This window comes from Ixodes scapularis, unplaced genomic scaffold (genome assembly GCF_016920785.2).
Source record: "Ixodes scapularis isolate PalLabHiFi unplaced genomic scaffold, ASM1692078v2 PGA_scaffold0__279_contigs__length_252992795, whole genome shotgun sequence".
Taxonomy (NCBI): Eukaryota; Metazoa; Arthropoda; class Arachnida; order Ixodida; family Ixodidae; genus Ixodes; species Ixodes scapularis.
In genome coordinates, this window is record NW_024609835.1 from 136,983,619 (window position 1) to 136,996,643 (window position 13,025).

A 13,025-nucleotide genomic window follows, 5' to 3' on the forward strand; every position below is an offset into this window, starting at 1 on the left:
TGGTGGTATCATGGTGACCGCCCGCATACGTTTGCCGAAGTTTTGCTGAATCCTTGCCAAAGGTGCTGAATCCAAAGTTTGTCAGATTCGGTCCATCACTACCGGGTCATTCAAGGAGACGGCAGGGACTTCAAATCGACCGGAAAATTCGGTTTCTTAACCTATCGCACTACGACTTTGTGCAGCGTTGCCCACAGATGGTGCATTTTTTTTGTAAAATTTGCAAAGAGCGAATTTACCCGAGGAAACGCGCGCCGCTTTTGAGTCGAAAAGATTGTCTGCTAAAGACGGTGGCTCTCGGCGCCGTATGCTCGTTCGTTGCGCCATCTCTTGTCTCCCGTGCGAAACGGCGCCGTGTTGTTTGAAGACCGGTGGTGTCGCTTGCGTTTCCATAGGAGCTAAGCCTTTTTCTTTCTTTACTTTTTCCTCAGGTAAGATCGCTCTTTGCAAATTTTCCAAAAAAAAAAAATGCACCATCTGTGGGGCAACGCTGCACAAAGTCGTAGCGCGATAGGTTAGGGAACCGAATTTTCCGGTCGATTTAAAGAGCCTGCCGTCTCCTTGAATCACCCCGTAGTATATGGTCATCTTTTCCTCTCCCTCTTCACACTAATCCAAAGCAGGTTTCTTTGTTCGAACTTGGGTGCAAAAGATATTTCACAATGGGCAGAAAAGCAAAGTTTGGGGAGTTGTACATCTATAACAGGGGTGGCCAGGCTGACCCGGCCTAAGAGTCGCAAACAAAACGACGGAACTTCCAAGAGCCGCAAGGGGGAAGGGAGGGGGGGGGGGGCGTAAACTTTTGTTCCGAGCAATAAACGAAACTCGAACTACTTTCAATATATCTAAGTCAAAAGCAGTCCAACTGTACGTAAGGTAGCAGTAGCACGAGACTGCCGAACCACAACCCATCTTTCAATTTAAAACATTTTATCTTTTTGGGGAAGTGCTCCTGTGAATGGAAGGGAAGCGGGGGAGTGTGTGTGTGCTGTGTGCGGGAGGGGGGGAAGGGCGGGGGGTTAGGGGAGGGAGCCGCGAGCCGCACTTCAACACGCGAAGAGCCGCAGCTTGGCCGCCCCTGATCTATAACATAAACATTTTTAAATGCACTGCAAAAATTTTCTACTGCACGTGTTGCAACAGGCCTTGGTCAAAACCACTCCTTTCCCTGCACTTTACCCTTCTTGGTTCCCTAGCAAGGTTGAGCCGTTAATGACAAGCGACATTGCCCGGAACCGTGTTGACGTCGCCACACCTAGGCACGAAGCTGAGCCGGACCCCTCTTTCTGGCTGCAATTAAGTTGGCCTGAAATGGGGTCAGTCGACACAGGAACCGGGGGATTACCGGGTGAGGATTCCGAGTGACGGCGCGCCAGCTGCGGGACTTCCGTGAGGGTGTGTTCGGTTTGGACTATCCTCAGACGCTACTTGCTGACAATCCGGCCAAACCCTTTCTTGTGCCACCAAGCCGCCTAATGGAGGGATCATCACTATCTCAGTCATCATCTTACGGGCTGACAGTGGACCCTTTGTTGTCGCCTCCTCAGTGCGGTTTTCAAGGGAAAGAGTACCTCGGCGCCGGAATGTGAAGCCCGGCCATCACTGCAGTGTGTGCGTCTGTGTGCGTGCTCGGGGGATGAGTGGGGGCGGGGCCTGGACATGACGTTTGTTGGCTGCTCGGCCACAATTGGCTGCCAAATCCTGGAGCATTGAACAGCGACCCGATAAAAAAAGCATACGAGAGGTCGCATGCGTGCTCTCGGACGATGTAGATATTTTGTATATATGTATTAAACAGTTTGTCGCGAGAGACCCTCCCTTCTCCCGATGTTCCTGCTGGGAATCGTCCTGTGGTTCCGGTCATGGCCTGGCCCTGCCTGAGGCTGCCTGGGGAACTCCTCGGTCCCAACACACGATACTTAGGAAAAGCCACATCTGCCAAACAGGTTTTAGTAAAGGGATCAGAAGAGGTACTGCAGCTTTACCTTGATTTCCTGGAGCATGTTTAGAAGTTCTTGCATGTTTGTTTGCTTAGGCTGTTAGACTTGACAATGTCAAGTCGAACAGCCTAAGGAAACAGCAAAAATGTAGGTGATGTCATTTGTTGCATATGCTTTGTCGGTGTCTGTAATCGTCGTGACCCAGACATGACCGCTAAAAGTTGCACTTCTCAGGCATCGCGCACAATTAAAACTATGCTCACCATGTGTAGCGTAAAACAAATGTGGGACAAACAAACCGGGAGTAGCTAGCAAACAGTGCGCAAGAAAACAAGGCAAACGAGGGGCAAGATCGCAAGATAACGGACAGGCGAAACCGGATCAAGAACCACCAGGACTGCTACCACTGGGGCCAGGCGCTTCACAAGTATCCACTAAATGTGTCTAAATCTGCCATATAAAAATCTTCCTCATCAATTTATGCAAACATACATGTAAAAAAAAAAGTATATTTTAATATTATAAAAAAAGTTCATCGTTGCAAAAAAATAAACTGGCAAATATTGGAAAGTTGAAGGGTTTGCAAGTACCACTCAAAATTTCAGGGCTTTCAAGATCTGGAAAATGCCGTTTTCTAATTCAGGGGGTTTTAAGGTCCAGAGCGAACCCTGTGTAAGTGAAACGCGCGTAATCTGGCTTCACTTTACGATTTCATGCGCTTACGTCCTGCGACTGTACGAAATAACTACGCGATAAACCAGTCGAAGTAATCGAGGAGCAAGGTTTTCTATGGTACACGCCACGCAATATTTTCGCCTAATGGTTGAATCCGATTCGGCACTTCAAAAAAACACAACAATTCACCGCTTTCAAAACAGAAAAAGAAGACAGAAAACAACCTATAGTTATAAACAAAAACAAAAAAACTATCGGAAAAGAACCACACTTTTAAAAAGGCACCCCTTGCCCGCCAACACAAAGACAAGGCTTAAATAAAGCAGGTGCAACGCTTGCTTCATGCTTCTAACGAAACTTGTCCGTGCGTGTAAACCACACAGTATACTGACGTTTTAAAATAGCTTACGAGACACTCTTGCCCCAGATCGGAAAGTTTCGTTGTCCGGCACGCCTGAAGTTTGAGCCAGTGTTGGCGCGACAATGAACCGAAACTATAAAATCTGAACTCGTCCGCACAAGAGCTTTTGCTACCCGCGCAGTTAAACTGCCTTTAGTTTTTCTTTCTTTCGAGGGCTCGCTAGATTGATTCGGTACTCTATTAACGGAAGCGAATCCACTTTCAGTGTTAGCGCGGTGCCAGACCATGCTACCTGTTATGACACTTGCCGACAAACCCGCGGGAGGCATGGAGTTCAACTTACTCGGGGATGGCCCGCGTTTCGTGACAACCAATGCGTTTGAGCCACCTTAAAGGTAAATTTTACGCTTAAAACGCTTCGCACGAAAGGTTTAGGATGATTGGAAAATATCACGGTGAGAAACTTGGACTTTTGGAACACTGGTGAAAAAAAGCGCACGACGACAGTTCGCTTGATGGTGATGACGATCGTTTTTCCTTGGTTTTTCCGTGCAAACTCGTGCAAGGTGCCGTGTGCCGTGGACGAGTAATATCAGACTTGATGCATTGAAGTTGGGGGGCAACTTGCGTCACGTAGTGAGCATTTTTCATTTTTACTTCAACTGCTGGTACAGTGAACTGAGCCGGAGATAGCGCGTTCACGAAGAGAAGAGCATGCCCACTCGTCCCGAAGGGTGTTACTCGAAAAAAAACATTCTTAAAAGTGTCCAGTTCACTAAAAAAAATTTAATTTGTATTTTTATTATAAATAATTTTCAACAGTTTGAACTAACTCCGAGTTTTATCAAACGCTTTTAAAGATGACTACCAAAAATAAAAATTAAAAAAAAATGCTGTGATGTTTTTTTGTTGTTTAAACTAGCGGAAAATGAAATTACGTTCGAAGCGTTCGAAGGCCCCCTGGGGTATTCACACGAGGGAGAAATCCCGGGGATTTCTCCCCGGCACGCGCGTATCACGAGATGAAAACGCGAGGCTTTTGCACATTGCGAAGCCTGACGTTTTCGTCCTGGGATGCGCGTGCCGGGGAGAAATCCCCGGGATTTCTCCCTCGTGTGAATACCCCTTATCAGGGGGGGGAAGGAGGGAAAGGGAACGCGGCGCAAAGCGGAGGCTGCCATATTAAAACCGCTTACGTTGCCAGCATAGGTTTCGCAGTGGAGAAGTCGAAGTTTTACTTTCTTTTTCGTTTTGGAAAGAATGTATTGTTGCGTTATATAAGTCCTCCTGCATACAAACAACGAAGTTTAATTATATTTGTCTTGTTTACTCGGCTTGAAACCCTAAAAACAGGTTTTGGCAACTTATTGCTTCCATCATTTTGGAGTACGCAAGGCAGTTATCTCGCTGTTCTGGTTTCGGTTACGAAAGCAAGGCAAAACGCTCGTAGTTCCCGCCCTCAGTACACTTGGACACCTTCCACACTTTGACACCGGATAACTAGATTGTGGCGACGCACAATCACCAGCATTTTGGCGCTATAAAACCTCGTCGTCGTCTGCTTCAGGGAAGCACGGCCGCCCGCTACACAGTCACGCGGGACAGAGGAACGTCCGTCGACCGACGCCGCCGAGGCAATAAAACCGCCGTTCCTTTTCTATGTTGGGATTCGCTCGTCACCACGACGATGCATCCCACAAGATGAACAAGGATTTAGATTTGCTTCAAAGGTCACTTTCGCCGCTTCCTCACCGTCGAGCAGCCGGATCAGCTGACGGCAAGCCGCGGATGAAAGGCTTCAGCATCAACAGCCTAGAGCCACTACAACAGCCCAAGTGCACTCACGATGCGGGCGACGCGGGCTTCTGTCAATCCAGGGGCAGACCCAAGGGGGAGGCGGGAGGCGACGGGGGCGGCCGCCTACCCTCCAATCGACCCCCCGCCCCCTTCTTGGAGGGCGATTTGACATGGGTGGATTCCCCGAAATAAAACCAACACCCGTCCTGCCAGGTGGTAGGAAGCTCGGTACTCAAGGACGAGGGTTCGAAATAGGGTAGGCCGCACCCTTGCAGGCGCACACACTTGGAGAACCACTCCGTCGCTTAGACTAAAGTCCGCGGCGGCGGTTTCAAAGCACGGCAGAAGTTAGAACCGAAAGTCGGCGCAGTGTGGTTCTGCGGCGGTTAAAACAAAAGGCGCAACCGGAGTCCTGTTTATCTTGCTTTAGAGTTTAGATTTTCCCTCCACTCCACCCCCCCCCCCCCCCCCCCCCCAAAAGAAAAAAAAAAACGGAGTTCTGGATCCGCCCCTGGGTCAACCGGTAGCCCAGCACAAACCGCGTGAACGTTCCAGCTCTTCGTCATGACACGCTGTTGCAGAAAGCAGGGTAAAATACAACTCCACGTACCACCGAATCAAATGCACTATTATCGTAAATATTGGCTTGTGATTGCGCCTTTGTAGATCATCTTATTCGTTTTGCTGGAGAGACGCAACCGACGGGCATAACAAAATCGTTTGCGTATTCCGCATACCTCGCAAAAGCACTTACCCAGTAACCTTGCGAAAAGCGCGAAACACAGAGTCCGCACCGCCCTGACTTACCAGTCTTTTATTTGCTTTAGAGCAGTTTGTACCTGCTAGTAGGTATGTCTAGTGAAACTGCAACTTGAAACTAGGGACAATGCCAGAGAGAAAAGTGACGAAGTTGAAAAAGCATGCTCGCTCGCTCTCTCCAATTTCCGAACTCTCAAGTGATTGTACCATAATAAATTCACCAACACCTTTTTCCAAAATAAAGAAAAAACGCAATGTTCACTACGTAAAAAATGGTCTCAGTTCATGCATCCGTAGGCAGGTAGGAAACGTTGCCCTAATTTATTCACACCGCATGACGAGCGCAACAAATTCGCACGAGATTTACAAGAAAATATCAGTGGTGACTTATGTTTCTCTGAAATTCTGTATGACCGGTCGTTTGCAGGACCGAATCATCTACTCGGGCGGTGTGCGTCGCTGTGCAAACGCCAACAACACGAATCATAACAACGGCAGGTCTAGGTCAAGAATCCGTAGTCCATTGTTCAATTAAAACGACGAAATTATGTTGAAAACGCCCGCAGCTTTTTACTCACGGTATGCGTCGAGAATCTTCCACATTTTGAAACGGAACGAAGGAAGATTTACTTTTAAAAGCGCTCGCTGCGTCCTCCCGGACCAGTTGGACCGGATCAGCTGACGACGACGACGGAACTGAACCCGTTGAATTTTAACGCCACAATAACCAATTTGCGCTTCGTGTTAGTATGGGATTCTACCTCCAAGCACCGCACGACACACCACGAACGTTTCAACTCTTTGTCGCATCGCCGTGTTGCACCAAACCTATCTCTATGCACCAAACAGAACAAGATCGCCGAAGTCAACGGAGCGCTGTCGTGAACCTTGGCTTGTGGTTGCGCACTCGTGGACCCTGTGACTCCCTTCGCTTTCTAAGCACGCACGACGATTACGAATGATACTTTCCGTCTTCCGGGACCATCACAGGGGCACTTCTCCGGTCACGTCTTCGCTACATGTGCTGGCAAACCGCGTCAAACGTGGTCAAACCGAAGCGCCGAAGCAATACCGGCGCCATGTTGAAACTTGAACGTGCGTTGTTGCTAGATTTTCTCCGACCAAACAAAAACAACGAAAGCAAACCGGCTCTAGCTTCCAGCGTACATCGGCGTTGCGCCGTGGCCAGATTTTCTCTGTCAGCTCTAACTTAAAGACGACCTACAGATGCAGCAACACTGGTCTCAAGTTTTAACATGGCGGCCCCCACAGAGCGCCGTAAATTCTGAGGAGGGTGCATTGGAAGCGGCGGCACCTTCCCCCCCCTGCCCCTTATAGCCCTAGAGCACTATATAGCTCCTACGGAGCAGAGTAGCGCAATCCTTTGAACCCCGTGTTTTGCCGACAACATGGCCGACAGAGCGGCTCGGCGCGAGTCACGTGGTACTCAGGGTTCCAGGAGGCGGCCCGCCCTATGGGAGAATACATGGAGATCGACATAACACGGCTGATTAAAAAATGAACGGCGAGTTCACATTTTTCAAAACTAGCCTGTCGTGAAGTTAGTAAAGCGCTAAACACTTTCTCTAAGTTTTAATAATATCGGATGCGTGTGCAAATTTTGAAAAGGCAATTTCCAAGGCAATGGCGTTTGAAGCAGACGATTTTTGCTCGCTGCGGAGATGGGCTTTTCGGGTTGGCCGGAGCGGGTCACGTGAACGGTGTGACGTCGCCGTGTCGTCTGCTGCATGATGCCGCTCAGGCAATTTTTAAAAAAAAAGTTACGTCCTTGTATGGCACAAAACTTATCGCATATTATTCTAAAATGTTTCATTATTATGTCAAAAATGATTTCCATTCCGCACATCCCCACAAAACTGATGAAACAACGATTTTCTCACGTTCTCCATGCATTTTTGACCGCAGTTGGAACCTCCGGGTGTTCGCCGCTAGTCGCCGAGAGACGGCGTTTTAGATTGCGCTACTCTGCTCCGAAGGAGCTATATAGTGCTCTATACACCAACTCATCTCTGTGACGTCACGGCGCGGTGGTGGCGCGTCGGTCGCACTTCCGGTCTGGGGCTGTGGGCAGAAGTCCCCATGCCAGACGTGTATTCCTGCGTTGTTTTGAAAGGAACCAGACAAAAACCTGCCTTCTCGTCAAAACGCCGCGACTGGGGCCGTACCAAAAGTGTCGAGAAAGGTTTGAAGGTCAGTTTTCATGTGCTCGATTCGTCCGAGAATCTGGATATGTGCCGTAAAATGGAAAAAGCAGACGCCTTCGGACAACGATTGCTTGGGCGGGAAGCACTTTGGGTTGAATTCACGGATACTTGTGGTCATCAGATTTATTTGTTTTGTTGCAACATGAACGCCAGAGAACCATCAAGTTGTGCGGACCACCTGCGGACTACGTTCAGTGCGTCTTCCAGTTCAAACGGTCGCCTGATCGTTCGAGCTGTCGTCTGCTCTCTCAAACGTTTCTGCTTGTCGTCTGCTCTCTTAGACGACGCCGGCCCGTATATGTTGGCCCGGTACTTGCGATAAGAAGTAAGTGCAGGCCTCAAAAGACTTACGTTTGAAGGTTGGTAAGCAGGCTCGATGTAAACAGTAAATAAAAGATGTTGATCATTGTTACCAGTGACTGTCACTGACTTGCTATGCCTAAATGACTTGGTCCGATTCTGCTTGCGATTTTCAGTATTGACGTCGATCATCTCAGCTACGGTTCACGCTTTTGCAGCCCGAGCGGCGTCGCGACTGAAAATTGCGAGCGAAATCTCATCATGCGAATCAGGTTTTAGCGTTCATACTGCGGCGTCCACGCGGAATGAATCGCCACATGTCACATTATTCGCGCGAAGTTTCGCGGTGTAACGAGCCTCGGTAATTTCGCTGATGCCGCTCAAGTAGTCGGACATCGCCAGGAAGACGTAAAATCAACAATTCGAACGCGAAAAAGAGCAGGGGGACTCACACCGACGCCGATAACATCGCGTTTCAATGGTTTGTCTATGGGCGACGGCGAGCTTTTTGCCCACACCCCCATCGCGCATGCGCGACGCCGGTGGCGTCCGCTAGGGGCGCTCCGGTTTGTTTGTTCGAGCGAGTGAGAGTAGCGAGGGAAGAAAGGAGGAAGTGTCAGTTCTAGCGGGACGAACCACCAGTCTGCAGGCTGGGGTCCCTGGTGGTCGGGAGTCCGGCCTGTTGGCAGGCGGGCTCGACGACGCTGGAGAGCTGATTGAACCTCAGCTCAATGGCGCCTTCGAGCAGCAGGCGTCGGGCAGTCAGGTGACAGGAGATAAGTCGCAGGACAAAGGCGCGCAGGCACCAGGGGGATCTAGGGTACTGGTAGTGGGGAGCTCTAACGTAGCACGGGTTAGGAGGGGTGTACATAACAGGGTGAAGGGAGACCAGAGGGTAACCGTAGAGGTCCAGCCAGGGAAGTGTATGGTGGATGCTATGACCGCAGCACGTGAGGGGGTGTGGGATAACCGGGAGGGAAGGAACCTAGTAATAGTTCACGCGGGGCTTAATGATGTGTTGAAGGGTAGGAGCCAGAACCTCGGAAAGCAGCTAAACGTGGGAATACGTAAGCTGAGGGACGTGTCTGAGAATGTGCATGTGGTTGTGTGCGCCATTCCAGAAGTTCGGGGGCAGTCCGGGTTAACGGAGAGGAGGGTTGTCGAAGCCAACGGAGTAATTAAGGGTATGAGTCGACAGCTTCGGTACGACGTAATGGAAGTAAACAGAGAAGTGTACGAGGCTGGCTCCCGCCCTTTTGCAGATGGCATTCACTACAGTGAGGCCACGGGATACAGGGTGGGGGATAGAATGGGCCGCACGGTGACTGCTTTTTTGGGGGGACCGAGGGCCCTGGGGGCACTGAAGTAACTGAAAACCCAACAAAGTCAGGAGAGGCACCCAGGGTTAAAAAGAGGAGAAAACGTAAGAACAGGTATAAAAAAACGACACAATCAGACATTGGATATATTAACATGCAGGGTGGTAGAAATAGGTTAAAATGGGAAGAGGTAGAGGAGCAACTAAGAAAGGAGGATTTAATGGTGTATGGGTTTGTGGAAACACATCTCAGAGACATGGAGCAGCCACCTTGCAACCCTGACTATGTGTGGGAAGAATGCAACAGAATGGAGGGAACGAGGAAGGGAGGTGGAATTGGAGCATTTATTAAGAAGAATATGAACTTTCAAAGGTTCAGAAAGGAGTGCGCCGAACACTTGTGGCTGAAAGGAAAAGTCGCTGGGGAATCAACAGTCCTTGGAGTGGTTTACTTATGGACAGGGACAGGTGCTAAAGAGGAAAACAGAAAAATGATTGATTGCATATCAAGAGACATTAGTGAACTAGGGGAAGGCTCCGAAATAATTATTATGGGAGACATGAATGCCCATATTGAGGGTCTGGATGGGTATACGGACTCAACTGGAAGCATATTACTAGAACTGGTGGAAAAGCATGATTTAGTTTTATGTAATACCAGTCAGAAGTGTGACGGGCACATAACTTGGGAAACTGGCAATCTACATTCAACTATAGATTACGTACTCATGTCACACAAAATATATGGTAAGTTACAAGTAATGAAAATAGATGAAGAAGGTTCCAAAAGTCTTGGTAGTGATCACAAACGTATTAAGCTGAATTTTGCCAGAGAAGTAAATGCTGAAACTAGACAACATAATTCAAAGCAAACTTTCTGCAGCGACAAAGAGTTGGAAATAGTTGTTGAAAGAATAGAGGCAGCAGTTTCAGGGCAACGGCATACAGATTGGACCTATGAGAGCCTAACTAGGCTTTTTGCTCTAGAACTAGACAAAGTTAAGAGTAAACGAAAGGGGAAGCAAGGACATAGACCAAAAAGTTGGTGGGACAAAGAAGTGAAGCAAGCGATACAAAAACGTCAGGAAGCCTCTAGAGAACACAGGTATTCCAAGCGTAGTGGGGAGTCCGAAACGGAAGTAAAAAGAAAATGGGACAATTTTATAACATGTCGCCGAGAGGCATCCAGTTTGATCAATGCGAAAATTCAGAGAAAGGGTGAGGAATGGATGAGTAATGTAAGTAAGAAAGATAGAAACGCTGCCAAGAAGTTTTGGGAGCACTTGAACTCACTCGGTGAAACGACGCAAGCTAGACAGAGGTTCATACTCTCGCATCAGGGAGATCAATTAGAGGGAGATGATGCGATACAATATATAGGAGCAGTGATGGAGGAGAAATTTCGGGAACGGGTACATGTGGAAGATAGGAGAACCGAAGGAAGTAGCAGTCCAGTTTGTGACATCGCGGATTTTGGACAAAGAGAATGGGAAAAGGCGGAACGAAGAGTCCCTAGTGGCACGTCGACAGGCACAGATGGTATCCCTATTAAGCTGGTGAAGAATTTGGGTCCTAAATCTAAGGCAAAACTAAGGGAGGTAGTGAGTACCATGATAACAAAAGGAAATATTCCAGATGAATGGAGGCTTAGTAGGATGAGTATGATATATAAGGGAAAGGGAGATAAGTCTGATATTAGGAATTATCGTCCTATAACCGTGACACCGGTTATTTACAGGTTGGTAATGCAGATTATAAAGAACAGACTGGAGGAATGGGTAGATTGCGAGGGCATACTGGGCGAGTTACAGAACGGGTTTCGAAAACAAAGAAGGTTGGAGGACAACTTATTTTCTCTAACACAGTGTATAGAAATAGCGCAAAAAGAAAACAGACAGCTCTGGCTGGCATTTCTGGATATCAAGGGTGCCTATGACAATGTGAACCAAAGAAACCTGTGGGACATAATGGAGAACTTAAACCTAGATGAAGGACTAACAGCACTATTAAGGAACATTTACAAAGATAACAAGGTGATTATAACATGGGAAGGAAAGGTGACAGGGAAAATAGAGATAAGACGAGGCCTTAGGCAGGGGTGCCCGTTATCGCCTTTGCTGTTTATGTTGTATCTGAGAGGATTGGAGGATAGACTAGAGAAGAGTGGGCTTGGGTTCAACCTTTCTTACAGTAAGCTAGGCCAAAAAATTCAGCAATCCTTACCGGGATTGATGTATGCGGATGATATTGTACTAATGGCTAACAACAGGACAGAGTTGCAGGAATTAATGAGCATCTGTGGTAGGGAAGGAGAGGAATTAGGTTTAGAATTCAGTAGCGAAAAATCGGCAGTCATGATTTTTAACGAGGATGAAGTTGAGAGGCTGAAGATACAGAATATTACAGTTGAGAGAGCTAGTAAATACAAGTATCTAGGAGTATGGATATGTGATGGTGCAGAATATCTCAGAGACCATGAAAAGTATATAATAGGTAAGGGCAACAGAAATGCAGCTGTAATGAAAAATAGAGCACTTTGGAATTACAACAGGTATGAGGTGGTGAGAGAGATTTGGAAAGGGGTCATGGTGCCTGGCTTGACTTTTGGAAACGCAGTGCTATGCATGAAATTCGAAGTGCATGCGAAACTAGAAATAAAACAGCGCGGAGTAGGTAGACTGGCTTTGGGGGCACATTGCAAAACGCCAAACCAGGGAGTACAAGGAGACATGGGATGGGCATCATTTGAGAGCAGGGAAGCGGTGAGCAAGGTAGAATTTGAGGATAGGTTGAGGCTAATGGACGGGGAGCAATGGGCACGAAAGGTTTTCAGCTATTTATACATGAGGAGTGTAGACACCAAGTGGAGACAGCGCACTAGGAAATTAAGAGGAAAGTTTTTGGGCTATAGCGAAGATACGGAAGAGCAAGTCTCAGTTAAGAAGAAAGTTAAGGCCACAGAAAGAGATCGGTGGCTAGAGGGAATGCAGACAAAGACGGCTCTGGAAAGCTATAGATTAAACAAAAGAGTTATTGCCAAAGAAAGCATTTATGACAATTCTAGGGGAAGCTCATTGCTGTTTGAGGCAAGAACGGGTGTTCTGCGAACCAGAACATACAGGGTGAAGTACCAGGAAATTGATACAGTGTGCACTGCTTGTGGAGAGGAGAACGAGACGGCTGAGCACTTGATACTCTACTGTAAAGGGCTTCACCCTATGCCTACCGAAGACAACATAGATTTAATAAAGTCATTGGGTTTTAGAGACAGCGAAGGGAGAGTGGATTTCAAGACTGTAGAGATTACCAAGCAAAGATTAAGTGAATGGTGGCAGAAATCGAGAGAAAACTAGGTATTTTCTTATTCACTGATGGCAAGGGGGTTTCATAGCCTCACTTTCTTTGCACTGCGAAGTGAATATAGATTTCACATTTAAATATTCTAAGCTTAAATGGTAAAACAAAATGGCTAGGTGGCGTAAGCTACCGCCCGATCCAAAGGGCTCAGCCGTATTCATCCATCCATCCATCCAAACATGAGTTGGTGTATATAGCCCTTTCCTGTACTTCCCAGTCCTTTTTTTCTTTTCTTTTTTTTTTTTTTTTTTTTTGGGGGGGGGGGGGGGGCAGGGTGGTGCAGAAATATTTTC

General features: G+C 47.7%; 1 protein-coding gene across 3 annotated transcripts in view; it reads right to left on the reverse strand.

Annotated features, from left to right (window-relative positions):
* Positions 1–13,025, reverse strand: part of LOC8036091 (E3 ubiquitin-protein ligase TTC3) — a 195,433-nt gene that overhangs the window by 160,627 nt on the left and 21,781 nt on the right. The window contains exon 1 of one of the 3 annotated variants that reach the window (XM_040499933.1): positions 3,320–3,535. The exons of 1 other annotated variant lie outside the window; for it this stretch is intronic. The gene's annotated coding sequence lies outside the window, so the exon portion shown is untranslated. Of the gene's footprint in view, positions 1–3,319; positions 3,536–13,025 lie in introns of those variants that run through there. One more of the 3 variants, XM_029987983.4, reaches the window with a different exon arrangement.